Source organism: Panthera leo, chromosome A3, assembly GCF_018350215.1.
Source record: "Panthera leo isolate Ple1 chromosome A3, P.leo_Ple1_pat1.1, whole genome shotgun sequence".
NCBI lineage: Eukaryota > Metazoa > Chordata > Mammalia > Carnivora > Felidae > Panthera > Panthera leo.
Window position 1 is genome coordinate 8,701,461 of NC_056681.1, and position 27,556 is coordinate 8,729,016.

General features: G+C 44.0%; 1 long non-coding RNA gene across 1 annotated transcript in view; it reads right to left on the bottom strand.

The window, feature by feature from the left end:
• Nucleotides 1–27,556, bottom strand: part of LOC122215390 — a 79,627-nt gene that overhangs the window by 45,438 nt on the left and 6,633 nt on the right. The window contains exon 2 of the long non-coding RNA XR_006200343.1: nt 13,875–13,943. This is a non-coding gene — a long non-coding RNA (uncharacterized LOC122215390). The remainder of the gene's footprint in view (nt 1–13,874; nt 13,944–27,556) is intronic.

The window sequence follows — 27,556 nt, forward strand, 5'->3', positions numbered from 1 at the left end:
CTTTTGAATTTGAATAGAAGAGATTTGCATTTTTCCTGAGCAGTTACACTTAAATTAAAATGCAAAGCATGGCTCTAGCATACGATCAAACTAAATAATAACTGGGGCCTACTGTATTATTCATAAAAACAAAATTAATAGTGTGGGGACAGGAAGCATTTTGGCTGGAAAAAAATGGACATCGACACCAAACACCTACTTGTCGGTGGAAAAAATTCTACAAATTGGTAATAGAAGTTTGGCATTTATTCTTACGTTATTAGGGGAGGAGGGGGATGGGATGGGCAATGTGTTTATCTTGTATGCAATGCCTAAAATGTCTGCTTTTTTGAAAGCAAAATATTAAGAATGTTTCTCTGTATTTTTGACGTCTAATTATATAATAGTCAACAGTTTTGGGTTTTTTTTTTCCCCTCAAATCAGAGTAGAATCATGATTCCCGCCCCCCCCCCACCCCCCCCACCCCCGCCCTCCAAAATAAATATTTCAAGTAAACGTCTTGCTGGGGTTAGTCTGAAGACCAGGATTGGCCGAGAGCAGGAAGATTGAGCAATGACCCTCCATAATCTTGTGTCTTTTCCTTTCTCGGAATCTTCCCCTCCCCCACTCCACGTGCCCGGGAGAAAGTATTCCGATGTCTTTGATTGTCACCATCCTACAGTAGAGAGTTTGCCGAGAGACAGTCTCTCTAGAGAGTCGTCCCTGCTAGTCTGGTGACGACAAAGAACAAAATACAAGCTCTAAGGGAAGGCTCAGAAATAGCACGGTCTTAAAAATCAGGAAGAGAGAGAGAGAGCATGTAAATTTCTTTGAGTTGGGGTAATAATCTAAGATAAGAGGATCTCCAAGGTACACATTCCAAACTTAAAGGAAAGAAAGAAAGAAAGAAAGAAAGAAAGAAAGAAAGAAAGAAAGGAAGGTGTGGCAAAATCAAGATGCATACAGAGACCAGGCAGGTAGAGAGAGAGGTGAGCCAGGCAGCCAGGTGGGGGCCAAATCGGTCTGGAGGAGGGGCCACCGTTCCTCACCCCTGGCCCCCTATTGCCATGGGGCTGCGAGTTCAGACTTGGTTTGGCCAAAGCTCACGTTTTGTTGAGAAAAGCCAGAAATCCCGATCTTTATGTAAAGGTTACTTGAAAAATGCTGGCCACTATTTCAAAACGTTTAAATACCACCTGAGCAAAACAAAACAAAGCAAAACACGCGTGTGGGCCCCCTTGGCCACAGCTTTGCTGTTGCTACTTCTGGACAACATGAGAATCCGGGAAGGATTGTTCAAAGCCTATACTTACACCCTTCGGTTACCTATTAATAGCTCCTGAATAACTCTGGCTGATTAGATAGATCCTGACTGATAGCGTGGCTACTTCACTCTTTAACTTTGTCATTTGCCATGTATTCACTCACCTAGATTTGTTTGTTTGTTTGAATGTTTTATTATTCATTTTTGAGAGAGAGAGGCAGAGCATGAACAGGGAGGGGCAGAGAGAAAGAGATACACAGAATCTGAAGCAGCTCCAGGCTCTGAGCCGTCAGCACAGAGCCCCACGCGGGGCTCAAACTCATGAACTGGGAGATCATGACCGGAGCTGAAGTCAGACGCCTAACCGACTGAGCCCCCCAGGCACCCCGCACTCAATTAGGTTTTATTGAATATTTACTAGATGCCGGGAACTAGGCATTGTATAGTGTGCTCTTGTCGAAAGGGAAACCCAGCATTAGAAACCCATTCTTCGGGACATACCCAGTCAATAATGCCAGGAAAGTTCTATAAAGCAGGCTTGGAAGATGCTATTCACCCTTACATTAGCAACTTGCTCGTTGTACGTGACGTAATTAAATCCTTGATTCAATAGATCGATTCATATCTACTTGAGGACACTCATTTAGGATTCCCAAACCTTGGAAATCTTAGAAAAGATGAAACTCTGTCTCATTTGTGTTTGTGGTACAGTACCGAGCTCGGATTTGACCTCTATGCTGCTTAAAACACGAGTAATTCCCTGAAAGAGACATTCACGTTTATCGTTTGGTATTATGTGGGCAAAATGGAAAATTAACTGGTTTCTGTATTGTAGGCATTTTTCTCCCCTCTGGAAGTGATCCACTTCACAAAAGAACTAATCTTTTTCCCTAGGGATAGTAATACTTTTAAAGTGGAGATCGAGAGTGGTCTTATAAATGGTTTAAAAATTGCAGGTACCAAAAGAAGCAATTTCTTGCACATTTGGAATGGGGGTCATTTGGTATAACCTTTCCGGAAGGCAATTTGGCAGTATGAAGGCATACATAAAATACAAGTACCCTTTGATACGGATTTCTTGCCTTTAGAGATTTACCTTAAGGAAAACCTCTCTCAAGTGTGAAGAGCTACTCACACGAGTGTGTTTGAGCAAGGCCCAATCTGGAATAATCATAAACTGCAAACAACTGGGAGGTCCCCCCAAAGCGGACAAAGGGTTACAGACACTGCGACCAAGCCACACAGTGGAATATTTGAAGCCATCGGCAAAAATAATGTCTGCCTATGTTTATTATTGCAGAAAAACGGTCTCCGACATACAGCACAGAATTCGTGTACAATTACTGTCAGAAAAGTCAAGAATGATGGTCACAAGATGTTGGGAGCGCGCTTTCCTGTGTGGTAGAATCTTCCTGATTTTTACTCTCTGCGTACTTTTCTCTACGGCTGAACACAGGTGGCTTAAACAACAAGAAAGGTCTCTTTTCCAAAGAATTAGGGATGCATTAGGCAGAGAAACGACGTGGGGCAGGGTAGGGAAGAGAAAAAGCAAAGAAGTAGAAATAAGAAAGCTGAATAAATAACTTTCTCGATTAAAGAAAAGTGTTGACCCCTACTAGGGGTCAGAGGTTAGAACGGTTCACACTTAGGGTACACAGCCACCTCCCAGTACTTCCGCCTGGGGCAGGACAGCATTTCCCTGAATGCCCCCCACCCCTGCTAAAAGGACAGAGAGCCATTTTATCACACTGTACAAGCCACGCTCAGCGCCTTTTTATTATTTTCTTACAGATCTAGTTCCTGTTCACCAGATCTTCTGTGCTGTCGATCAGCTTTTAAAGCCACCTCTGCCAACCACAAGAATCAGTTGAAAAACTCATGAGACGGCTATTCGGTTGCCTTCCCTCCTGGATTACAAACCCTCCCAGCTCACAGGAAGGTGCCTTCTGGGTCAGGTGCGCATACTCAACGTTTGCTTGAGTTCTTGCAGATATATAGCAAATCATCTAGAGGGTTCCAGACTATGTTAGCCATGATAGAATGAATATACAACAACGATTGCTGTGGTCAAATCAGCGGAGGAAACTTTTTGTGGATTTTCAAAGGGAGGAGGTTGTGTTTCCTGAATCTATTGACCGTGGAACTAGTCCCTCCCCAAAGAACAACTCAGTTCTTCAAAAGGATAATAATGAGTGAGTCATCCTTGCCTTAAAAAAAAAAAAAAAAAAAAAAAAAAAAATTTCCTGGGGCGCCTGGGTGGCTCAGTAGGTTAAGTGTCCGACTTCAGGTCAGGTCATGATCTCACGGCTGGCGAGTTCCAGCCCCACTCGGGCTCTGTGCTGACAACTGGGAGCCTGGAACCTGCTTCCGATTCTGTGTCTGTCTTTCTCTGCCCCCTCCCCTATTCCCGCGCTCTTTCTCTCTCTCTCTTTCTCTAATACAAATAAACATTAAAAAATTGTTTTTGAATTCCTTATTTTTTATATTCTACTATTTCCTGCTGATCCACAACTATTTTATTTCTTCACCCCACCACACGTGCAAAAATTTTTGTATAAGGGACAGTTCGGAAAAACTGAAACTGTTTGTAAAGGCATATACACGTGTGTCATCAAAGTGAAAGAAGTTTATTGCATGGGGTGGGATGTATTTTCATGACATGATCTGCCCACCTTGATGGATTCCAGGGGCCATGATGAGGGATGAGAACATGCCTGACATGGAATAAGTACCAATAAGTATTATAACAAACACTACCATTCTCATAACTATAGTAACTCAGTGAGATGGGCCTTGTTGGCTCACTCAGTTGACAGGCGAGAACACAGAGATCCAGAGCAATTAAGCCAAGTCGCACAAATTCCCACAGCAGTAAAGTCTGAATGAAACACAAAAACCCACATCAACTGATCCAAGAATTCAAACCAGAATACCTTTTTTTTTTTTTTTTTTTTAATGCTGATGTATATAATGTACGTAATGTTTATTTTGGGAGAGAGAGCGTGAGCAGGGGAGGGGCAAAGAGCGAGGGAGAGGCAGAATCCCAGGCAGGCTCTCTGCACTATCAGCACAGAGCCCAACGCGGGGCTGGAACCCAGGAACGGGGAGATCACGACTTGATCTGAAATCAAGAGTCCAACGCTTGAGCCACCCAGGCGCCCCACCGGAAAAACTTTTAATGAACGTAGCCCTGGGCCCAGCAGAAAGCAAAACCTCACGGGCTCCCTATTATTATGCTCACGTTGTGCTGAATGCTTTATTTGAGGGAGTGGTTCTCTGGGCTAGATCGGACTTCAGTCCCACAGATGAAGGACTCAAGAACCAGCTCTGAATGAAGCACAGGTTTATAACCACCTGCAACAGTGACATAAATCCTGTAAGCATGGGCAGGATCTCCTCCAATACTCATTCACTCATCCACTCAATTTCCTTTTCATCAACAACTATCTTTTTTTTTTTTTTTTAAAGAATCTCTGTGCCCCAACGTGGGGCTCAAACTCACAACCCAAGATCTAGAGTCGCACGCTCCACCGGCTGGGCCAGCCAGGCGCCTCTCTATCTCGAGTATCTAATTAGAACCTAGGTAATTGTGTGCAACCTCATGAACAGTATGTTCAGCCCACAAAGACAAGGTTCCGTGATCCTCATTCGAGCACAAGGGACCAAAACATCGCGAATTAAAAGAGGCTGGAATTGAAAATTAAGTCAGGTGTTTGTTTTCGACCATAAACTTGAAGATAACTTTAATGTGTCCTCTTTGGGTCTGAAAATGGATTTCTACTATCCGGCCACAAAGACGCAAGTGCCTCCTAGGCATAACTGATAATGTGTGAGCAGCACAGTGGAATTTAAAATAGTGTGCTTGCCCATACAGTGTTCACGTAGCTGGTAAATCTTAGAGGAAGGTAAGATGTGAAAACCAAGGCTCTGGAGGGCTAAGTGACAGGCGTGAGGTCACACAGTCAGTGACCTTCACCCGGCTATCAGCAGGATGCTATTGCTGTCATTCCTGGTGTATACCGATCATCCATACTTCCAGGTAGCTGGGACGTAATCTCCTTCTTACAAATTTGAAAGGTCTGGGGCACCCGAGTGGCTCCGTTAAGCATCTGACTTCTGCTCGGGTCATGATCTCGCAGTTCTTGAGTTCGAGTCCCGTGTCAGTGCTGACAGCTCAGAGCCTGGAGCCTGCTTCGGATTCTATGTGTGTGTGTGTGTGTCTCTCTGCCCCTCCCCTGCTCACATTCTATCTCCCAAAAATAAACAAACCAAAACAAACAAACCAAAAAATACAAGTTTTAAAGGTCTGGTCCACCTTCCCAAGATAGTAGGGGGTACGCATGTGATTATACACGCGTGAAAACGCCCCAGGACCTACTGTAACACCAAATTGAGATGGAAGTCTTGCTGTCTTGAGAATATGCCAATTCTATGTACTTTCAGTAGCATTAGATATTAAAAAAAAACCATATATATGAAGTTTGAAAGTAATTTTAAGATTCCTTTAAAAAAAAAAAAAAGAGAGTTATATTGGGGCACCTGGGTGGCTCAGTCAGTTAAACGTCGACTCTTGCTTTCGGCTCAGGTCGTGATCTCACCGTTCGTGGGTTTGAGCTCAGTATCGGGCTCTGTGCGGACAGTGCGGAGCCTGCTTGGGCTTCTCTTTCCCTCTCTCTCTGCCCCCACCCCCACTCACTCAAAATAAGTAAATATTTAAGAAATAAATAAACATAAGTAAACTTTAAAACGCATTAAAAAATGAAATAAAAATGGAGAGTTACAACAGTTTTTCATACAGAATTTGGTCAACCATGATTGCCAGTAACAATGAGATTAACAATAACAGTAATGGTTAAGAATAACTAACGTGTAATGAGGGCCTATCACGTGTCTGACGCTCTGAGCACCTTGTAGGCACTATAGATATGACCCTCCCATGGCTTTATGAGACGAGTACTGTTATTAGCTTTATCTCATAGATGAAAAAACTGAGAAGCAGATTTAAACATTCACTCAAAGTCATATGGTCTAAAAGAAGCTCCTAATTCGCCCTGGAGATACAAAACCCCATGAGAAGTGATCCCTGCCCTCAAAGCTGAGAGAAGGCGGCAAACAGAACCATGCCATTTGCAACGACGTGGATGGAACCGGAGTGCATTATGCTAAGCAAAAGAAGGCAGTCAGAGAAAGACAAGTGTCATGTGACTTCACTCGTATGTGGAATTTAAGGTACAAAACAAATGAACACAAAGGAAGGGAAGCAAAAATAATATAAAAGCGGGGAGGGAGACAAACCGCAAGAGACTCTTCAATACAGAGAACATACTGAGGGTTGCTGGCCGGGTGTTGGTAGGGGGATGGGCTGGATGGGTGATGGGCGTTACGGAGGGCGCTCGTTGGGGGGGAACACTGGGTATTGGGTATAAGGGACGAATCGCTAAATTCTATTCCTGACATCATTATTACACCATATGTGAACTAACTGGGATGTAAATTAAAAAAATAATAATAGTAAACATTTAAAAAGTCAAAAAGAAACCCCACAAAAAACTCAGCATATAGAGCGTCTCCGAAGTGGAGAGGGTGGTTGATCCCCAGGGTGGCAAAGGAAAATATTAAAACTCCCACTTCTACTTGCTTCTTATATAAAAATAGTAAGAAAGACCCGAGGCTTTAATTTAAATTTGACTTGCAGATCAACAAGTCCTTTTTTAGCGTAAGTATGGCCCAACTATTGTATGCTGATAGCGCTTGGCTAAATCGTCTCTCCAATGTTTACATTCAGCAGTCACTGTCTGCCAGATTCGGCTGATTTACTGATTGGATTATTTAGTTTTGCCTAAACCAGTTTTTCCCCAACCGGAATACTTTGTTAGCATTATCTTCAAGGCCTGGTGATACGGGGCAGGCCCTGAGCCCGGGCCTCGAGACGCTTTGTATGTTTCCCTCTTCTTGCCCTTCGGGACTTTGAGACCGTCAGGTGCAGAACTTTGGGCTACTGTCCTGGAGGATGAGGGTGACAAACCGTCCCAGCTGAGGACTCCTCGACTCCCCAGCTGGACGTGAGGGAGGCCATCCATCATCATCCAGCAGCTGGCCAGCTGGCCACAGATGCATGAGCGAGAGCCCAATTGTGACCAGCCTGCCTGGCTTCACCTAGAAGAAGACGACCTAGAAACTAAATGGTTGGGGAAAGGCCGTGCCTGGCTGGGCAGGAAAGGATGCGTCCTTGTGGGAGCAGAAGATACACGGAAAATCTCTCTACCTTCCTCTGAAGTCTGCTCTGAACCTAAAACGACTCTACTACTTTTTTCAGTTATTAAAAATTAAAATACTTGTTTGTCTCTGTTTTGTTATTTTTTGGTGTTTTTATTCATGTTTGAGAGACGGAGAGAGCCGGGATGTGAGTGGGGGAGGGGCAGAGAGAGAGAGAGAGAGAGAGAGAGCGGAGAATCCCAAGCAGGCCTCAGGCTCTGAGCTGTCAGCGCAGAGCTGGACGCAGGGCTTGAACTCATGGACCTCGAGATCATGACGGGAGCCGAAGTTGGAGGCTTACCCAACTAAGCCACCCAGGCGCCCCCAAAATTAGAATAATTTTTGTAACAGTTGGTTGCTTCAAGGTTCTACATTTTGGCACGGTTCATCACACAGAAAAAGCAAACCAACATACTGAGTCAAGATACTTAGGTGGCTAGACCTTGCATTGGCCTATTGGCCTTCTTTTTTTTTTTCTTTTTTTTTCTTTTTTTTTTTTTTTTGGCCAAGGCCCAAATTCTCTCTCAGAGGCTTTGTGCTCTAAGGAACTTAAAAAAAAAAAATCTAATTGCGTTAATTTTTGCATTAATTTCTGTTGTTTACAGAAAAAAAATTTTTTTCTGTTGTTTTTCACTCCTGGGATTTCTGTAACGCTCACCTCTCTCCCACAGGTATATGAATTTCCTTGTTGTTTCTTCTGTTACAGAAAACCCAGTGTATTTCACACACGAGGTTAATTACAGGGGCAATATGTACACAAGCAAAACTGTGGTTGGAAACTTTTAATTGGGCATACAAGTGGCCAGCTAGATGTTCAAATTAAATGGTTAGCCATCCAACCACTACTTTGTAACAAGCAGGGGAAATTTCTCCCCCAGCTGTTCATGATCTCGAACGGTGCCTAAAGTTCAATCTATACAACAGTCGCTGGGATAGACTATTCATTCACTCGCTCATTCATTCATTCAACACAGTTCTTTTTAAGATTATTTTTAAGTAATCTCTACCCCCAACGCGGGGCCTGAACTCACAACCCTGAGATCGAGAGTCATGTGCTCCACTGACTGGGCCAGCCAGGCGCCCCCATCAACACAGTTCTTGATCGCCTACTATGCGCCAGGCATTTTGCCAGGACGTGTGGGATAGAACAAGGAACCCAACCTGGCTGTTCCATGGCGTCACGAAGCCTGTGTTCTACACCCCGAAGGCTCTGACTTTGTGAAGTTTCGCGGCTAAGGTCAAGTCTAGGAAACTTTATTAGGCACCTACACTTTGAAGACTGTCGGGCGGAACGAGACCAAAGAAAGAATGGCTACATGCTATCTTGGCAATTCTTTATGATACCAGATAACGCATTTTCCTGATAGGTTTGCTTTTTCATGCGGTTACCTGATTTTTGAATAAACAAAGAATATACTGTCTTGGGCACTGAAGATACATCCAAACCACACGGTGCGCTATGTGGGGGCCCGAAGCTGAACGCACACTCAGCGCAACTGGAGAATCGGTAATAAACACCCACCTAACTGAAGCCTCTTGAGTCCTAACTCAAAAGAAAGTGGACTTGGGGGCGCCTGGGTGGCTCAGTCGGTTAAGCCTCCGACTTCGGCTCGGGTCACGATCTCGCGGTCCGTGAGTTCGAGCCCCGCGTGGGGCTCTGGGCTGATGGCTCAGAGCCTGGAACCTGCTTCCGATTCTGTCTCCCTCTCTCTCTGCCCCTCCCCCGTTCATGCTCTGTCTCTCTCTGTCTCAAAAATAAACGTTAAAAAAAAAAATTAAAAAAAAAAGTGGACTTAAAAAAATTTTTTTTTGAGATATCACTGACATATCACATTATGTTAATTGCAGGCATACAACATGATGATTCAGTATTTGTATATATTGTGAAATGGTCACCACGCGAAGGCTCCTTAACATCCATCACCACACACAGTTACAAATGTTTTTCTTGTGATGAAAACCTCTTTAAGATCTGCTCTGCGCAACTTTCCAATAGGCAACGCGGTATTGTTAACTAACAGTCACCACATCCCCAGTACTTATTTAGTAATTAGTAATCTTTGGTTTGAATTATTTGGATGGCTATCTCAGTTTTCCCCCGTCATCATGACAGGAAGTGGGCAAATGGGTGTCTAGATTGTTCAGCCAACAAATAATTTTGGAGCAACGGCCGACAAATGGGTGTCGTTCCCACTGCTGGGGATATAGCAGTGAAGAAAACAAGACAAAAACTCTGCCCTCGTGGAGCAGACATGTTTAAGCTGAGGCAACGGGTTAACACAGTAAATAAGAAAAATACGTATCATCGGCAATTATAGTAAGCGCCGTCTAGGAGTATCCGTGTATACCACCGTGATGCCGGACACATGCCATTTTTTTTCTAATTTTTAAAACGTTTATTTACTTTTGAGAGACAGAGAGAGAGAGAGAGAGAGAGAGAGAGAGAGAGAGAGATAGCATGAGCAGGGGAGGGGCAGAGAAAGAGGGAGGCGCAGAATCCGAAGCAGGCTGCAGGCTCCGGGCTGTCAGCACAGAGCCCGACGCGGGGCTCGAACCCACAAACGGTGAGATCATGACCTGAGCTGAAGTCGGACGCTTAACCGACTGAGCCACCCAGGCCCCCCATGACACATGATATTTACTGTGTGACTGCCAAATACTCCCGATATAATCCTAATCATCTTTTTTTTTGTAACAATTTATGTCTTAAGTATGAATTTCACTGTTTGATCCTTTATTATTTTTTTAATGTTTATTTATTTTTGAGAGAGACAGCGTGAGCGGGGGAGGGGGCAGAGAGAGACAGACACACACACAGAATCCGAAGCAGGCTCCAGGCTCTGAGCTGTCGGCACAGACCCTAATGCGGGTGTCGAACCCAAAAACCATGAGATCATGACCCGAGCCGAAGTCGGCTACTTAACCCTTAACCGATTGAGCCACCCAGGCGCCCCTTGTCTTTTTTTTTTTTTTTTTTTTTAATAGCGAAGCAGATGCTGACCACAATGTCTGTCTTTGTTCAGTTCAGATTGACAGACGCGTGCTGAGCTCTGACAAGCACAGGGAGGTGAGAGGAACATTGGTGAAGAACACATTTCCTGCCCCTAGGGAGAGGCAGGTCCACAAGTAAATAGTTTCAATATAACTTGGTTGGCCCTTCCTAGAGCTAACTGTAACACCGACGTTTTCTGGAAACTGCTGAGTTTCCTCTTGAAGTATAGGAGGGAGTGTCCAGTAAAGAGGCATGGAAAGGACATTCCAGGTGGCTAAAAACAGCATGAGCAAAGGCCAGGGGGCCAGCACCTGCTCCATAGGAAAGCCAGCAGTAGAGACGGATAGCTCTCTGATGGCCACAGATCACAAAATGTGAATGGATATTGCCACAATAGGGGAAGCTAAGACTGCAAAAGCCTTTCTATAGTGAATCCAAAGTTCAGCATGCCACAGTATTTACTTTCGTCGAACTCTTTGACAGATAAGTATAATGCAAAAATAAAGCCATCTCTTTTTTTTTTTTTTTATAGGAAGGGGCTTTATTTGTTTAATGCTTTTTTGATTCCTATTTATTTTGAGAGAGAGAGAGAGAGAGGGAGGGAATCCCAAGCAGGCTCTGCACTGTCAGCACAGAGCCCAACAGGGGGCTCGAATCTATGAACCTCGAGGCCATGACCCAAACTGAAGTCCGATGCTCAACTGACTGAGCCACGCAGGTGCCCCTCAAACCATCTCTTTTTCACTCCCATTGAAATCTTGTCCCTTTTCAAAATCTTTTAAACAAATTCCTCTTTACCATGGAATCCATTCTGTTGATTTAAGAAAAGATCTCCCCTAAAGAAAAACCATCTTTGATCTCATTTAACAAAAAGAACTAATCAGGGGCGCCTGGGTGGCTTGGTCGGTTAGCGTCCGACTTCGGCTCAGGTCATGATCTCACGGTCCGTGGGTTCGAGCCCCGCGTCGGGCTCTGTGCTGACAGCTCGGAGCCTGGAGCCTGCTTCGGATTCTGTGTCTCCCTCTCTCTCTGCTCCTCACCTGTTCATGCTCTGTCTCTCTCTGTCTCAAAAATAAATAAACGTTAAAAAAAATTAAAAAAAAAAAAGAACTAATCAAACAATACAGTCTATGAGGGGCAGGAAAAAAAAAAGAAGCAAGCTTCTTTGAGCCACATCAAATATACGACAGAGAAAATGCTTTATTTAAATGCTGAAAACTAACACAAACCAGCTTGAAATGTAATAACCTCTGCTGAATAAGTGAAACCACATGTTGGTCTGACATGAGTTTCTAAGGCACAATTAAAGGTCACTTCGTGTGCACACATCTTATTCTGCACTGAGAGGCTTGAATGTGTTGCCGGGGTTTTTGGCCACCGTGGGGCAGGTGCTGCAACCTGGCACGGTCCACGTACCGGGATGAAGGTAATAAACACTCCACAAACCCGAAGCCTGAAACCCAACCATCCCAGGAACCCACCAGCCGGGGATTTCAGCTGTCCCTGCCCCGAAGTCCTAGGAGACAAGAACTAAATGCGTTTGGCAATCCTCCTTGCTAATTCAGAGCCAAGAGCCCTCCCACGGAAGTGGCTTTGCTCAAAAATGAAAACACAGTTTCCTTTCTACTCTGCCCACCTTTACCTTCACCAGGCTCCTGGGTCCACAGGGAGAAGTCTGGGTGCTCCCCTTGGGAGCGTGGGGTGGTCCAGCCCCAGGAGGTGCACTTGAAGTGATCTCCAGGCAGCTGGCCGGTTTCAGTTCAAGAGTCTTTCATGGAAAGACAGGGTATTTGGAAAGTGACTTTTCAAAACGGTCTTCCCCCCCCCCCCCCCCGTTTGTCCCCCCTTTCCAAGTCCCTTTAAGAAAGGATGTGCTGGAGGAAGACTTCAAAGTCGTTCTTTCAAAGGGGAAATCACATCTAGAAAGCTTTTTTCAGAATGAGAAACAAATTATTTGATTTGAAAGAAAAGTAAATCTTCAGAGCAATGAGGGAGGATCAAAGAGTCAGTTCGTGTGAACTTAAGAAGTGACCCTTTCCAGTGGAACGTGACTTTACTCTTTCCATGCACTCAACGCATTTTGGAGATAGTGAGTTTGCTAGAGAATCAAAATAAAGAAGCTAATCTGCGTTCCAGAAAATCACGTGATCCCTCCCTCCCTCTCTCTCTCTGTCTCCCTCCCTCCCTCCTCCCCCTCCCTCCAGCCAGGCTGTGCGCCCCAACTTTTACACAGTCACCGTGGCCCCTGCAGCGTGTTGTGAGGTGCAGGTCTTTGCACACTTGGGGGAAATTCGTGGGTGGGGGAGACAGAAAACGGCTGAGAATCAGGCCAACCGAGCGAGCAGCTGAGTCCCCAGAGTCCCCACCCCACCCCCCACCGCCACCCAGCCCACGCCCTCCGCCCCCGCCCTCGCCCTGCGCGCTGCAGTCCAGCCCTCTCCCCGCCTCCTGCTCTCCGGACCCAACAGGTGAGCCCACCCCACAGCAGATGGTTCAGGAATCTTGGCGTGTTTTCTTTGTATTTTTAATTATTCAAGCCATACCTAAATACTTCCTTCTGGTAAAAAAAAAAAAAAAAAAAAAAAGTAAAATCTCAAAGCCAACCACCCCCCTTCCCACCCCACCCCTCTGTGAGGGCTGAAATCATCTGCTAAGTGTATTTTCCTTTCCTAAGTTCTGGCTTCCTGGTTTCCCCTCCATACCCAGTGCGATTCTCAATATACCTTAAGGCGATATAAATGTAGATATTATCTATCAATATAAATGGAAGAAGGAATGAGCACACTTAAAAGCAGAAAATTTTGACATAAATAAGAAACAACCAAAAAAAAAAAAAAAAAAAACAAAAAACCAAAACCCAGTATCAATTCCTGGTTCTAAAAAGTCCAATAAAATTATGACACATATTTGGCTGGAATGGGTAAGAAAGACGAGAAAGTACTCACAACAACATCAAGAATAGAAAAACAAATGTAATTACACGCCAAGAGCAGACTTTTTACATTTGTAGATATTCCTATGTTCCACTTGGCTTGATAACCTACCTTTGTCTAAGGGGGGGGGGGGGGGGGGAATGAATGACCAAATTAGCCCAGTAAGGTGTCCTGTTTACATCTGGAAGCTGTTACTTTTCCTTACCTGCCTGTTGGATGCAGGTACCTGTTAAATGCTCACTGTAGGAAATTGGGGGGCGGGGGGCAGGGGAAGCACTTACTTTTCTCATGAACTTGGACATTAGGAGACAAGATGGGACCAAGAGTCTAGAATTTCATATATAAAAATAATACCAAGCTTTTAGAAGTTTCTGTGGTAGGTAAGTCACGATATGGGTGAGATAAGTTTTCTCAAGAATCACTGGTTTTTAACACATTTTGAGACTCTTACTATTTAATCCGGTTCCAGACTGAAGAAAGTCGGTACGTTAGCTTTCCTGGCAGTTTCTGAACAGATAACCTGAAAGGGAATGGAAACACAATGGTCAGGTTTTATCGAGGGCTTGTTCTGTGCCAGACATCATACCATACGAGAATCCAACGATGTTTTTCCCCCTTATCATATTTTAGCTGGGAACCTCATAATTTCACCCCCAGGGTTCTGTACCTGTTTCACATAGATGGCGCTTAGGAAGAGTGGGTGTTTAAGGTAGGAAAAACATCAAATGCCCTCAGGAAAGATGACTACGGGATTTTAGGAAACTCAGGGAGTGTCAGCGAGGGGAGGTTTACCTAACCGGAAGTTTAGGGAATAAGAATAGAAAGCCCTTACTCAGCCCAGAACTGGCACTTGGGAAAGGTCCCTATAAGTCACCCGTCCATTATGGTGATGATTACTCCATCTTCCGTCCGCTCCATTAGAAGAAAATTCTTTTCCTTTTTCTTTCTTTTCTCCCTCCCCTCCTCCCCCAACCAAAACTGGACTGACTACTGGTTAATCCACTCAGAAGACCTGATTGGCTGTGAATGCCACATTTGCATCCCAAAGGAGAAGAATTCTCCTCGCTGCAGCTATTCAGGGTAGGTGTGGAGAAAGGTTCTGGAGGCTCTGGATCCTTCCAAACTCATCCCACCCGCCCCACCCCCCATCCCTCTCCACTCGCCCACCTCAGGAAGCCGTTTGCACTCTCACCACTGCCCTCCTATCCCCATCCAGAGACACCAGGCAGAAGTCTGTGGGGTCCTGGGCCCAGAATCACTGAGATTCACTTGAGCGAATATTCTAGAAGGGCAGAATTCTAGTTCTCCGAGCGTTCTGTGTGGTTGTAAACCACCCCCAAGCTGGAATCCAGGCCTTTCTTTCTTTCTCTCTTTCTTTCTTTCTTTCTCTCTTTTTTTCTCTCTTTCTCTTTCTTAATTCTTCTCTTCTCTTCCTTCTCTTCTGTTTCTTTTCCATTTTGCTCCTGCCTGGTTCTAGGTGTGTGTGTTACCTGTTTCCACACCAACTGCCATTTGCTACAGGGAGACTCATTCTTTGAAAGGCCCCTAATTGCTTTCTGTTAAAGGGCGTGTATGTCCCTTTTGATGTGATAAGAACAACACGAACCATTTTCCTTTCTTGAAACCATAACTCCCTTGCCTTTTTAAAACAAACTTTTCTGTGAGCAGGGAGAAAAAACAACCCACCTGCATTTATTTCCTAAGTTCTGTAAAGCCTGAGAGTCCTAACTCAGATAAGTTTTCTCTTTATTTTGTTGCTTTGAGTGAATTTGGTGCTACTTCAGAAATCCTTCTATGGGTGGTAAGATGCTTCTGGCTGACCTTTCCAAATCCTTTCTAATAATGTGAGCCTTGTTGTAAATGTGAAATCAATCAAGAAGCAGGAATACATTAGCTTACCGCCCGTGTTTTATAGTTTCCCCTTCTCAGGCTTGTTATTTTCAGAGAACACACATTGAGCAACTTGTTTCTGAATTAAAGTATTGCTCAATCTGCTTGCTTTCTTAAGAATTACATTAAACCACTAAACTAGGTACGTATGGGATCCTGGTTTTGAACAAGGCAGCCGTGAACTTTTAAAGTTTAGCCTGCCAAGATGAGTCAGTGTGATGGATTCATTAATTAGTAAAAGCCATCCTCTGAAATTACCTTACATTAATCACAATTCATGAAAAATATATTCAATTAGTTTGAAGATATAGATTTGACAAACTATCCCTTCTTCAGAGACCACAGTCAATTTTATTAACTCTTGCTGGATAAATCATTTATGTTCAGCCCGAAATGACGGGTGGTTGAGGGAATTCCCAAAAGGACAACGGACTCCTTCTGGCAAAGCTAAAAGCCGAGGCAGAGACAGGGAGGCTGGGGGAAGCAGGAAATGAGATCCTGACGGTTCTGGATATGCTGGTATCTGTTGCCACTTGTACCAAAGGCATCCACTTGAATTGGGTTTTTCTGAGTCAAAGGCTGGTGGAAACATAGAAACCCACATAGGCAGGAAAACCCCAGCTGCCAGAACTCAACCTTTTACTTAAGGGTGGCTAATGCCTGTCCAGGGCCAAAATAAACAGACCCACTGGAGAAAAGATGGACTGAGGGGTCACCTGGCGTCCGGGACATCCACCTTTGCGTGATCCACATCCTATGCCTGCAAAATCGTACACGTTATAGATCTTAAAATCTCACCTCCCGGTGGACCCACTTTACAGATGAGGAAACTAAAGGTCCTAGAGGATCAGTGTAAAATTACATGGCGAAGTCAGGACCAGAACCCAAGGACCCTGAGGCAAGCGAAAGAGCTTTCCTCAGCCTAAATTTCCCTTCGTATAATGACAGAGCTGGGATAAACAAAATTGTATGATTTCCAATTCTCAAGGGCTGTGGTTTTAGTACTTTGACTTCAGGTCGACTTTCTCAAGAATGTCACTGAGCCTGAGTATTTATATGCGTATATACATGTATAAATATACATATATATTTATATGTACATACATATATATATACATATATGTATATATATGTATATACACATGAAAATATGATACTTCAATTTAAAGTTCTATAGAAACAAAGCTTAAATGATTTGCATATGACAATTTTTAAAACCTATTTCTCATGCGTCCACTTCCTATTACTACATTTTTTGACCTACTGACTATAGAAGAAAAAAAGGGAAGCCGGATGTTTCTGCAGATTTTTAATTCTCCATTTTTGAGATAGTACGAAAATGATTAGAGAAGTAAGGGAAAAGAGTGAGTCTCCTAAAAACACACCTCATCCTTGTACTGCAAAGATTGAAATATCTAGACCTTCTTAGACAAGAAAATGCTGCCGGATGGATCAGTCCAAGTAGCAGGACAGTGAATTGTATGAATTCATCTCCTAAAGATAGTTCACTGTCAGTGGAGTGTGGTTCCTGAGTTCACTTGTGAGCCGAGAGATTAATCAGAAATGTAGTTAGGAGTAGGATTTGGAGAGATTTTTAAAAAGAGGCAGAAAATGCACATAGATAATGTGATTGGAGGAACTCTTTCCCTTTCTTGACATGCTAGACATTTTGTAAAGTAAAGTGCCAAACCCTCTCAAGTATTAATGCGTTCTCAAGTACTCTGGATTATTAAGAGACGGGAAGAGAGAGAGAGAGAGAGAGAGAGAGAGAGCGCACCGTGCCACAGACTGGAAAATGGTACATGCAGAGCCACTGAAACACAAAGGAAGCTTCCATATTTAGAAGCAGGAGTAGTTTGGAAAGACCACCGTTGGAAATGAATCTAGTGTTTCCTTAACTCGGAAACTCTGAGCTCTGGATCACTCTCCCCCGTACCAGGCTTCAGTTCTGCACCTGAGGAAGTTAAATCTGAGGCTGAGCCATCCCTGGGCTGAGCCTGTCCTCCGCCCAAACTTCCCCTGCATCAAGGATCCTCACCCCGGTTCAAAAAAGGAAAGTGTGTTTTGCGGTCGTTCAAATGCCGCCTTGTGAGCAAATACGTAGCAAGGAATGGTACCTTTTAGGATGAATTTACAGAGCAACTGAACTTAGCTGAACTTTTTCCTTTTCTTTCTTTCGTTCTGAAGGCCTCTGGGGAAGTTGATAAAGTTATGATTTATCGTTTGGCAAGGGACATTCCAAAACAGCAGTTTGTTTAATTTTACTTTTTTTTTTTTTTAAAGACAAGCAAAGGTCATAGAGACCAACTCAACTTTTAATCTAACTTCAGGAGGATTGTTTGGAAAAAGAGGGGTATTTAGGGGTGCCTGGCTGGCTCAGCCGGGAGAGCATATGACTCTTGATCTTGGGGTGGCGTGGGGCCTCGAGGTTACTAAAAAAAAAAATAGAAGAAAGAAAGAAAGAAAGAAAGAAAGAAAGAAAGAGAGAGAGAGAAAGAAAGAAAGAAAGAGAAAAGAAAGAAAGGAAGGAAGAAAGAAAAGAAGGAAGGGTATTTAGAGAAATCTGGAGCCTTTTATTTGTGAAGAATAATTTCAAAAAATAATTTAAACTCTAGGATAATATCTCAATGCATTCTAAATGTTTAAAAAAGTCACTGTGTACACAAGGTCTAAGAAAAAAATGGATTTCATAAAAGACATCCAAAACTAATCAGTGGGCATCATCATCAAACATATTTAAAGGCAGATTGAGGAAACAGGGTGATAAGTTTCCAAGTAGAAACACCGGAATCCTAAAACCAAATTCTCACAGCTTCCTACACGCCTGAGCTACATTTTTTTTTTTTTTAATTGAATTTTTAGCAACCAGCTGAGGCCCTCTGCTTCCTTCAAGTATGGGACAATCCTAGTTACTTCCTCCTACTCCTTCCCTTCCGTGGGCCCAGAGAGCAAAAAAAATTCCCCCATAAACACTGATACCGTGTGAGAGCCACGGCTGTTTCCCTGAGCTTGGGTAGGCCTTTTCTCAATTTTAATATGTGTCGGTTCCCCCATCCCCCACTGCTACTAAAGCAAGTCTTAGTTCCTAACCATGGCTTTGCAAACCCTTGCTTGGCTGGAAAGATCTACCTTCTGCAAAACAGAAATGGCATTTTAAGAATTTTAGTTTGCAGATAAACACATCTAAAGGCAGCGATAGCTCTTGAGATTCTCATTCCCAGCTTAATCTTAAATTGCAAGTTCCCGAAGTGCAGTAAACCTGAAATGCTCTTAAAAAAAAAAAAAAAAATGAAACCCTAAAAGCTTTAAGGATCCATGTCCAAATTACCCTATAAAGAGTCCTTTCAAAATAAAACAAACAAAACACCACAGTCAGAGATCCATGACAGGGGATCTATTGAGAACTATATCATGTTGGTCTGAAGCGATCCTGACAACAGAAGTGAATTTGCCTCCATTGCAGAACTCACAGTTCAAGGAGCAAACAGGAAAAAAAAGAAAAAAAAAGAAAATCTGCGTGAAAAGTGTTTAAACATCGGCTGCTCTGAAAAGAGGTATAAAAATGGAGGAACTGTTTTCTGCATGCAGTGGGAAAGTTTACCCAAATGACAAGCTGTCATGGGGGATGCTCCAGTGGCACTCTGAGGTCCATTTCCTTAGATCAAAAAGGACAGACAGAAGCCCAACACTTGTATCTATGCTGGTTGGTCATGCTCCCCTTTTCCTAGAGTAATTATATGCTACATCCATGAAGCAACGTGGCTAATACCTTAATGCTCTGAGTACAAAGACGAGTGGGGTCATATGACACTGCTAAATTTAGAAAAGGGCTCTGTTTTCTGTTTTGCTCAACCCTCACAATTTTCTGCTCTGAAGAAAGAGGAGTTTCAAATGCACACTGATCTGTCTCATATCGTGAATGAACCCAACGAGCACCTGTTTTCAACTGCCAAAATACGTTCTTTTTTTACAAAAGGGAAAGAGAAGCCTGTGTACTCTTAATTCATCATAGGAGGTAGAATTTTCCCCCCTGCTTTCTTCAAAAGAACATAACCAGAAAGGTACAGTAATAATATTTACAAAATGTTATAAACGCAAAGGCATAGGTTTAACGAAACAAAACAACAGTGGGGCTGGTGATGATATTCCAAGGCAGTTCAGGTGAAATTCTTCCCCCAAAATACACAGAAAAAACTCATGAATCTTGGGAACGGCTAGCTCATGTCACTATGCAAAGTGACTGTAAAAAAAATCGACGGGGGGAAATAGTTTATTAGTTACAGAAACGGTCGAGTCTCCTTTTTCATAAAATGTCTAGAAATGCTGGTTTCAAAAATGGGCAGTTTTTCTTTTAAATTGAATGTCAAAAACCTCAATCGAGTACAATGAGCCCAATCTCTTTGAAAGGATGCTTCTGACTATGAATATTCTCTCTGTGGGAGTAGTCCAACTATTTTCCTCAAGTCGAAACTTGGACTGATTACATCGGTGGACTGTATCGTGTTTGGTCTGAAAATTAGGTCCAGTCTCCCATATGCACAGAATTCTTTCATTTATTTATTCAACGTTCAGTAACATCCACCTCCGAAAAATGGTAACTGCCAACTTACATATCCAGAATAGAGACAGGACAGGTGCTCAGGATTTAGGTGGATTTTAACATAGAATCATTGTAACAAAATGATGTGGAGTTAAAAAAATAACAATGACACGCCGGTTAACCGTGGCATTGCTAATTTAATTAATAAAATGCCTGTGCCGGTTAACCGTGGCATTGCTAATTTAATTAATAAAATGCCTGTGCAAGTCCCCCTCGTGTTTGTATGATGACAGACTTCCATCTACTTTCTTAGAGCATTTGTTGCTGTTTTATGGAATTTGTTAAAGTTTTCTTTCTTTCCTTTTTTTTTTTTAATTAAGTAATCTCTACACCTCATGTGGGGCTCAAACGCACGATGCCGAGATCAGGAGTCACATGCTCTTCCCGCTGAGCCAGCCATGTGCCCCCATTTTATAGAATTTCTACTGCTGTTTATGAGCGGAGACTCTTTATAATTGTAGCTTTAACGAATTATTTCATTTAGTCATCTTTTGTTCGGTAGTTATTATTAAATGGTACCAGTCTAGATGCCCAGGGATCCTAGAATTTCGATGATATGAACCAGCCACACTTTCCAAAACAAATACTTATTGAAACACCCAATCTTTTGGAAATAGATAATACTTAAGACACGCCTTTCTGCTTCATGGCCATGGAGTTGGGGTGACGGTACCACAGTTGATCAATTCTAAGGTTCACGATAATTGTTACATTTTAACATAACCGAAATTGGTGTGTGCGTTTTGCGATCGATGGCGTCTTGCGATGGGAAGCGGAAGCAACTCTTTCTTCCTCAAGAGTTCATACGATAACAGAGCGTCTTACAACGTGATGTTTTCGGTTCGACAAAATGCGGCACCTAGCCCCTTTAGTTTTCTGGACTCTTTTGACGTTATTGCTGAAGTATTTCTTCAAGCGTGACGGGTTTCCATAGGCTTAATAACACTGATGGAAATAATACAATAATCATTACTGCCATTTACTGAGCTCCTCCTGTGTGTCAGCAGATGTGCAAATTCCCTGACATTTAATCCGCACAAAGGCCTAAAAGGGTGATGCTGTCTTCACCCCGCTTTGTAGAGATGGCGACCTAAGAATCTCAACGCTGCCCACGCTTGCCTCGCCTGTGCCCCGGCCCTGGGTCGGGAACCAAAATTCAGATCCAGGTAGTCTGGCAGTCAGATCCATTAGTCTGGCAAGGGGACACACCCTGTTGCCTTCGTGGCGTTTGGTGCAATCAATAAAAATGGACTTGTTCCCTCATTGCTCGTTGATGAATGTCAGCCTCTCCCTGGGATGTAAGCCCCAGGAGGGCAGGGAAAACATTTCTCTTGCTCACCACCGTATATGGCCACGACCTGGAACAGAACCAGCCCACACTCCCTTTCAGCGGAGAGCCCCGAAGACCCGCTACCTGTCAGATGCTGTTTTGGAGGCTGGTGATACAGCCGTGAGCTGTGGGGTCTGTCTTCGCGGGCTACAGTCTTTGCATAAACAAGTAAAAAACGAAAGAGAGCGAGGCCACCTTGGTGGAATGAGTGCTGCTGAACACTGTTTCTTGGCACTAACTGGAGAAAAAGTGGCTAATGCAAAACTGGCTGGTTCCCAAGCGACTTCACGTTTGGCTTTCAACGTACTTCGTTGGGGCTAAGAGCCTTGGTTTTCTTTGTTTCCTTTTGTCTTACAGCAGTAGTAAAAATAAGCTGTAAAGACCCACCAATGGGCAGCAAGACGGGGCAGCCCACGACCGTACGTGGACTGCACTGGGGACGCCAGCCCGCCATTCCCCGTGTGTTGTGGGGAAGCCTGGAGTGTTGCCTCTGGTTAGGTTCTGCTTGGAGGTTAACATGCCTCCCTTTAAAACAAGATGCGCCCGCTGAGCGTACTTAGAAACGCCCGTACTGGATCCTGGTGCGGGACTGCATCCTACTGATCTGCCCCTGGGTTGGTGATCTGATGACACGTGCTCCCATTCTTTTCCTGACTTCTCTCCCGTTCCGTCTCCCCCCTGTCGTCACTGCATCAACCACTAGCCAGTACCCTATTTCTATGTTGTGTCTACTCTAAAAGCTGACTTCCGTGGGGTGGAAGGCACCAAAACACACAATCTGATGGGCGCCTGGGTGGCCCAGCCGGTTAAGCGCCCGACTCCTGGTTTCAGTTCAGGTCACCATCTCACGGTTTGTGAGTTTGAGCCCCGCATCAGGCTCTGCACTGACAGCTCAGAGCCTGCTTGGGATTCTCTCTCTCCCTCTCTCTGCCCCTCCCCCGATTGCGCTCGCTTGAGCTCTCTCTCTCCCTCTCAAAATAAACAAACAACAACAACAAAAGAATGATTTAAAACCCACAATTTGAAGTTTGCAGAATACATTTATGCTTCATCTTATGATCGTTACAACCTGAAAAATAATAAAAGATAGCAAAGTTGGTCCCCTACATCAACCAACCCCCCTCCGTGTGAGTGTAAGACAGCTGAGTGGCATTCCAATGTTACACGATTATTTGCATTCTAACTGAAATTACAGAATACTGAAAAAGTAAACGGGTCATTTCAAGTTAGAAATGTGCCTGAAGTTTTATTATTAACTAGTTTCAGGGGCTTCCGGGTGGCTCAGTTGGTTAAGCGTCCGACTTCGGCTCAGGTCATGATCTCACAGCTCGTGGGTTTGAGCCCCGCGTCGGGCTCTGTGCTGACAGCTCGGAGCCTGGAGCTGCTTCAGATTCTGTGTCTCCCTCTCCCTCTGCCTCTAACCCACTCGCATTCTGTCTCTGTCTCTCTCAAAAATAAATATTAAAAAAAAAAAATTAAAAAAAACAACTAATTTCATCTGAATGCTGTGCTATAACTATTACATTTCATTATCACTAATTACTCTAACTTTACTTTGTATAATGCACCTAATATGTGTAAGGACTTTGCTGGACCCAGGGAAAGAGTGATAAACGGAACCTGATGTCTGCTCTTGACTTTACATTAAATATAAGTATCAGGTATCTTCCAGGTGCAAAAGACTGTCCCGAATGCTTTAGCTCAGGAGTCAGTGAACTTATTCTTAAAGGCCATATAGCACATGTTTTAGTCTTTGAGAGCCATTCAGTCTGTCTCAGCCACCTTCACCAAGTCATGTGAAAGCAGCCATAGATAATCCACAAATGAATGGGCATGACTGTGTTCCAATAAAACTTTATTTGTAAAAACAGGCACTTGCCCAGATTTGCCTCTGGGGGTGGATGGCCGAGACCTGCCTTAGATGTACTTGGTCATTCAGTGGTCACAGCCCACCCTCGAGGGGGAGCAGCAGCATCCCATTTTATTAATGTATTTATTTAGCAGGATTATTGTATTTTTATTGCATTTATCACATATACTGTAACAAAGCTTTGGACATAATTAATGAATATTCTATGACCTTCATGTAGATGACTTCTTGGCGTCTTTTAATTTATCAATGTTGTCAGATTGTGGCAAGAGGATAGTTTAAAGGGACTCAAAGTTCTTTCACAGGAGACTGATTAAATACAGTCAGATCTTAAAATGAAACATTTTGAAAGCTGTTACCAGGCTGTGATACATCTATGTGAAAAGATCTCCAGTAAGTTTTTTTTAATTTTATTTTTTTAATTTACATCCAAATTAGTTAGCATAGAGTGCAACAATGATTTCAGGAGCAGATTCCTTAACGCCCTTTACCTATTTCGCCCATCCCCCCTCCCACAACCCCTCCAGCAACCCTCAGTTTGTTCTCCATATTTAAGAGTCTCTTAGGTTTTGTCCCCCGCCCTGTTTTTATATTCTTTTTGCTTCCCTTCCCTTATGTTCATCTGTTCTGTGTTTTCATGTCCTCATATGAGTGAAGTCATATGATATTTGTCTTTCTCTGACTAATTTCGCATAATGCCCTCTAGTTCCATCCACGTAGTTGCAAATGGCAAGATTTCATTCTTTTTGATTGCCCAGTAATACTCCATTGTGTGTGTGTGTGTGTGTGTGTGTGTGTGTGTGTGTATACACCACATCTTCTTTATCCATTCATCCATCGATGGACATTTGGGCTCTTTCCATACTTTGGCTCTTGTCGACAGAGCGTCATCCCATTTTAGAAGGGGAAGCTTAAACTGGATGGAAGCTAAGTCACTTAGCCAGTGACTACCGACACTGGCGTCTGAATGCCCATTTTCCCTGTTACAGAAACAAGCATCACGCTTAACTCTAACATCAGTGGTGCAGACTCTGGAGCCAGAGTGGTGGGGTTCAGGTCCCGACTTCTTCACTCACTACTTGCGAGAGCTTGCGCCAAGGACACGAATCCCCCCGCCTCCTCTCTTCGTCTGTAAGATGGGATCAGCATGGTGTCTCATCTTAGTAAGGCGTAAAGGAGGCAGTGGAGAGGAGCCTGGTGCAAAGTCATTGAACAACTGCTCCCTCTTATGATCACAAGGCAAATGTGGACGAATTATGGGGAGTGGGAGCGGGTGAGAGAAGGGTCGACAGAGAGGCATCCCGCCCAGAGGCAAGTCAGAAGAGAACTGGGAAAGGACGGTGGGGATTGATGCCATAGGCAGGGCAATGCTTCCCCAGCCCTGATGTTTCCTTCCCTGCAGGAGGAGTGCCACTAGCGTGACCCCCTGGCCTCTCGCCACTCGCGCCTCTGACCCCAGGCGGGTCGGTCCGTGGTTTAATCCGATGCTGAGTTTGGATGGAGAACTGGTTGGGTTAGCTCCGCCCCCTTTGCTCACGTGGGAGCCAGCCAAGAGCACGTGCTGCCAAAGCTTTTTATTGACAAGCTTCAAGTCAATGTCCTGCCCTTGCGCCGACGTCCTCTGGTGGGCCTGGGCCGCCTGTCTCTGTGGGATGAGCCTGGCCAGCCTGGAGTTCGGTACCAAGAACCTCACCACTTCATTGGGGCTGGTTTGCTTGGTCTCCATTTGTCTCATCCTTTTTTCCCCCCTCCTTATTTGTCATTTGGGTCAAGCCAGTCCTGCTGAGTCCCTTAGCACTTTGGAGCTCTATGACGATTGTAGGCATTTACCCAACTGAGCCCCCCAGACGCCCCCCCAAAAAGTATCTTTTGCAGCTGGTTTACCCAAACCAAGATGCAGTCCAGGCCCTGGGCACGGAATTGGGTTGTTATGTCATTCTGGTCTTTTCCAGGCTAGCTCAGTCCCTTCTTCCTTTCTCTGTGCCTTGTTAAACAGGCCAGGCCAGTTGTCCCATAGGATGCCTTTTTGGGGGGATGTGTATGACTGTTTACGAATTCTCCAGGATTTTAGGTGTTAAAAAAATTAATTCATAAAAAGTGAAACCAGACACACACACACACACACACACACGAGATCACTGTGAGAACCCATGGCACCTCTCAGCGAGCCGTATTTAGCTACCAGTGCCCAACCTGCAATGTTGGGGCTGAGTCCCAGCAGCAGGAATCCGAAGCCACTGAGACATTCCAAGAAGGTGAGTGACAGGAATTGTGTTCTAGAAAAATGGCTTTTGGGGTGCCTGGGTGGCTCGGTTAAGCGTCTGACTTCGGCTCAGGTCACGATCTCACAGTTCGTGGGTTCGAGCCCTGCGTCGGGCTCTGTGCTGACAGCTCGGAGCCTGCAGCCTGCTTCAGATTCTGTGTCTCCCTCTCTCTCTGCCCCTCCTCCACTCATGCTCTGTCTCTCTGTCTCTCTCTCTCGCTCTCAAAAATAAAATAAAAACATAAAAAAAATTTTATAGAAAAATGACTTTTGTGGCAAGAAGGGAATAGGAGAGATTGATGGGGACCAAGACGCTGGGTAAGTGACGAGTTAGGAGGCCAACATAGTGCCCCAGCATATCCTGAGGCATAGTGACCCCGAACGCCTGGGTTCAAATCTCCCACTCACCGCTTAGCTCTGTGAGCGTGAGAAAGGCGCTAGAGCTCTGAGTCTACCTGTGTGAAACGGGAACATAGTAGCACCTGCCTCACAAAGTAGCTCCGGGGACTCAGTGAGCAAATGGCTGTAAAGTACATAGAACAGTGCTCAGCACACAGCAGGGTCTATGGAGGTGTTTGCTGCCATCCTTTTCCCCCAGCTTAACCGAGGTGTAATTGACAAATAAGATGGTAATATATTTAAAATATACAAAGGGATGGTTTGCTGTTGTATATACACTGTTAAATGATTACCATAAGCAAGGTGACACCTTCATCACCTCACAGCTACCTTTTATGTGTGTGTGAGAACCCTTAAGATCTGCTCTCTTAGTGAGGCACCTGGGTGGCTCAGTCGGTTAAAGGTCCAACTTCAGCTCAGGTCATGACCTCGAGGTTCACGAGAGTTCAAGAGCCGCAGGGGCTCCACACGGACAGCACGGAGCCTGCTTGGGATTCTCTCTCTCTCTCTCTCTCTCTCAAAATAAATAAACTTTAAAAAATCTACTCTTTCAGTAAGTTTCAAGTATAGACAGTAATATGGTATTATTTTTCTTAATTTTTTTTAACGTTTATTTATTATTGAGAGACAGAGAGACACAGAATGTGAGCAGGAGAGGGGCAGAGAGAGGAGGAGACACAGAATGCGATGCAGGCTCCAGGCTCCGAGCCGTCAGCGCAGAGCCCGACGCGGGGCTCGAACTCACAAACTGTGCGATCGTGGCCTGAGCCGAAGTTGGTCACCCAACCGACTGAGCCACCCAGGCGCCCCAGTAATACGGTATTATTAACTATAGTCACCATGCTGGACTTTACTTCTAACTGTAAGATGTACCCTTTGACCTGCATCTCCTCATTCTGCCCCCACCCTAAAGGCACCCCGGCCCCCCGCCAACCCCTGGTAATCATCAGTTTACACTCTGTTTCTATGAGTTCAGTTAGAAAAAAATTCTCCATGCAAGTGATACCGTATAGTAATGAGCTCCCTCTGTCTGGCTTATTTCACTCAGCATAAAACCTTTCAGTTTCATCCATGCTGTTGCAAACGGCAGGATTTCCTGCCTGAATAATATTTCAGAGCATGAACATCCCAGAATATCCCGTTATAATATATAGGGGAAATATAGATATATATTCCATGATATATATTCCAATATAATATTTCCATTATGTATCATATATACTTTCCCTTTATCCATTTGTAACCTGGTGGTTACTTAGGTGTTTGCATATCTTGTCTTTCGTGAATAACACTGCCCTGAACACGGGAGTGCAGATATTTTTTTCCAGACGGTGATCCCATTGCCTTTGGGTGCTGTTGTGATCATGCCAGACGAACAACTTGCCCAGGTCCGTGTGCCTGGTGTGAGAAGCCAGACTTTCTGACTTCCGTTTACTCCTCTTTCCATTCAAGGCTATATATGGAAAATAAAATTACCCAAAGCAAAAAAAAAAAAAAAAAAAAAAAAAGATAAAGAAACAAGCTGAATATTTGTATCAACTTAACTCAGTTTCAGCTGTAATCTGGAAAATCAAGATTTTGTCAGATGTATTCAAGTTTCGTAGAAGCATTCACTTGTTTTTAAATTTCATCCACCAACTTGAGAAAATGGCAGCATCATGGAAAAAAAAAAACACCTCAAGAACTATATTGTTGCCAGATTCATATTTCAGTTATAAATGTAACGGAAATATTTTTGTATTTTTTTCTAATAATAAAAGTAAGGCATGATCATTACAGAA